Source organism: Periplaneta americana, chromosome 16, assembly GCF_040183065.1.
Source record: "Periplaneta americana isolate PAMFEO1 chromosome 16, P.americana_PAMFEO1_priV1, whole genome shotgun sequence".
Taxonomy (NCBI): domain Eukaryota; kingdom Metazoa; phylum Arthropoda; class Insecta; order Blattodea; family Blattidae; genus Periplaneta; species Periplaneta americana.
In genome coordinates, this window is record NC_091132.1 from 156,828,127 (window position 1) to 156,831,601 (window position 3,475).

A 3,475-nucleotide genomic window follows, 5' to 3' on the forward strand; every position below is an offset into this window, starting at 1 on the left:
TCAGTGACGCTACTAAAGATGGGTAAAAAAAAAAGACAAGCGTCTATCTGTCTCAGATCTGTAGCATAAAGGAGTCTTAATTTCTGCGTGTCGGATTGGTTCGGGTGAGATCGGCCGAGATCGGTCGCCTGCTGTTGTATCCATATTGTCTATGCCATCATTCAGGCGGTAACCTTCGAAATCTCGTAAAATGGTTTGTGTTTTTCCTATAATTTGTTAAATTTGTTTCTCTGTTTGTGCTATTTAGATGTGTAGTGATATTATTCGACTAGTAATAACCATCTTTTTTTAATGTGAGTTTTGTGGTTCTCAGTTCTCTTATAAGCGTATTTACAAACTCATAAGAAAGAGAAGCATGGTGTGAAAGTAAGCAAGTCCTTAAAGTGCGATTATTGTGACGCGCAGTTCAGTCATGTGAAGAATCTGAAAAGGCATGAAATTAATAAACATAATATTGTATATAATAGGTTTAAAAGTGACAAAATCTTTAAATGTGAAATGTGTGATGCTCAGTATTCAAGAAAACAAACTCTGAAAGAACACGAAAGTCAGGTGCATAGGTAAGTTAGAAGCAGTGACGCGAAAGAATGTATCAAAACATCATTGCCCTCTTTGTTCATATGAAGCAACTAAATATGAATTATTGAAATATTATAATGAAATTCATAATATAAATACAACAACTAAATCGGAAACATTTCCAAACTTAGAAGAATTTCATAAATGGAAGAAAAATACAGAGGTAGAGACCAAAGAAAAATTTGTACAAGTTAGAGTATGTTAGAAAACAGCAAGTAGCATTAAGCACTACTATTTTTCTTGTCACCGCAGTGGGAATTGCATGCCTACGGGAAACAGACAAAGGCATATAAAAATACAGGGCAGCAAAAAAATTCATGCATTTTGTCCGGCCAGTATGAAAATAACAGAGTTGGAAGATGGATCCTGTACTTTACAATTTACAGACACGCATGTTGGGCATAAAAATGACCTAGGCCATTTGTTTCTCTCTTCTTCTCAACGCCTAGAAATAACCAATAAGATAGCTAACAAGATACCATTTGACACCATATTGAATGAGATACGAGACTCTGTCACAGAATCCAATTTAGGAAGAGTACATCTCTTAACAATGGACCTGTACAATATTGAAAGCCTTCAATCTTTCGGAAGAGGGGATGCGTCATGAAAATGATGCTATTAGTATAGAGTGCTGGATACAGGAAGTTAAAGAAAGCAATGATCAGTGCATTCTGTATTATAAGCCACAAGGAACTGCTCCTGACATGACAACACATTTTTTGAAAGAGGGATTTTGTTCTTATAATTATGAACACAGCCCAGGGAGAAATTTTAATAACATATGGTCCAGAGGAAGTGACAATTGATGGTACTAATGGTATGGGTAATTATGGATTTCAACTTATCACAATAATGACAATTGATGATAAGAATCAGGGTTTTCCAGGAGCTTTCTTAATATGCAACAGGACAGATGAACATGTGCTATATTTGTTTTTTAATTGTGTAAAACAAGAAATTGATATCTTGTCCACAAAAATCTTCAAAAGTGACATGGAAGAAGGATTTTATAAAGCTTGGGTAACTACGATGGGTCCTCCAGATAAACGTTTGTTTTGCACCTGGCACATCGACCAAGAATGGAGGAAGAACATTAGGAATAAAATAAAAGATCTAATCAAACAGGCAGTAACGTACAAGTGTTCTTCTCACAGAAAAAGACGAGGACACTTATGCTAAACTTTTGGCAGGATTCCTTCAGTATTCATCTGGCGATACTGAATTATCATTATTTTTTACATATTTCACTGATTACTGCATGAAGAACGTAGAGTGTTGGACCTTCTGCCATAGGAAATATTGTGGCATAAATACTGACATGCGCATAGAACGGATGCACTGTACCCTAAATTACATATATACATACACGGTAAAAAAACAAGAAGACTAGGCAATGCCATATCAGCTCTCATGAAATTAACCAGAGATAGACTATTCGACAGACTCATTGTTTTGAACAAAGGGAAATTGACTAGTAAACTGAGTACACTTCGAAACAGACATACAGTGTCTTGCAATCTGGCTGCATCATCTGTTATTCAAATTGCAGCTCATGAATGGCTTGTCCGTTCAACGATTGTAAGACTTGCTTGCACCAGTATATATGCACCTGCATAGACTCAGCTATTCTAGGCAATATGTGCAAACATATAAATCTTGTATGTCACAGTATAGTGAATGTTCCTTCTGTTCCTCACAGTAAGGGAGATGAGAATGAAAGTCTAATCATCCACAACAACCCTGCAAAGAATGAGACAGAAATAATTCTTGCTCAGATTAGTAAAAATGTGGATACTAATGTAAGTTTAATCCATAGAAAAGAAAAAAAACTAACCATACATTCTTAGAAGCACTAGATTCTGTTTCCACTTTAGAAGAAATAGAAATTGTTGATAAAATAATTGCCTCTATAAAACCAAGATTAAATGCTCTCCGAGAAAACAAATGCAGCTTCCTTCCTACGAACTACAATCAAGAACCAGCCAATAAAAAAATTGTACCGCAACGCCCGAAACTTAAAACAACCATCAAACAGAAATACAAAAAGAAATCTGATATGAGCAATCCAACCCGCAAAGAAGTTCTAAACATTTCTCTGTCACTTTTGCTAAGAAAGAAAACCGATCAAGAATAGAATAAAAATATGTGTATAGTTCATGTTATTTAGTATTATTGTTTATTTGTTATTCAGTAATATTGTACTTGTTAAATTCTTTTCTTCATAAGACAGTGTATTGATGTTATCCTGACAATATCTATGCGTGGCAAGACTTATATACAGAGATGTAGGCCCTACAGTTCAGCAGTGTAAAGTGAAAAACTGGTATCTACACATCGATTTGCAAATTGGATGTAAATGGTGAGTGATCTATATGATATTTCAATAACATACTATTATGATGTGCTTATATTAATTATTTATGTTTGGTCTAATCAATTTTTTGTGGGATATTCATATTATGTACAATATTGGAACCCGATATGCATGCAAGCATCGAACCAAAATCATGCATGCCCGACTGATTTCACCCGACCAAGCAGAAGTACAGCCATCAATATTTTATTGTACAATCATTAATTATTAAGTATAAATAAGATAAATTTTGGAAGTGGTCTAAAAGCAATAGGCCTACAGATGTAACAGAAATCTTGTTTTGGGCAACTCTACCTATACATTTCAGGAGAATCACAACATTTGAGACTTAAAATAAATGTCAGAGTGTTATAATTAACTCTATAAGTGAAAGTCATTATTTTATAATATGCAATATTTATAATTTTAATTTAATAGTTTATTTCAAATTACAAACGTTTATCTAGCTTTAATAGCACAGAGCATGCAGCTGATCGCCAAACCCGACCTTTCTATGACGTCACATGGAACGTTTGAGAG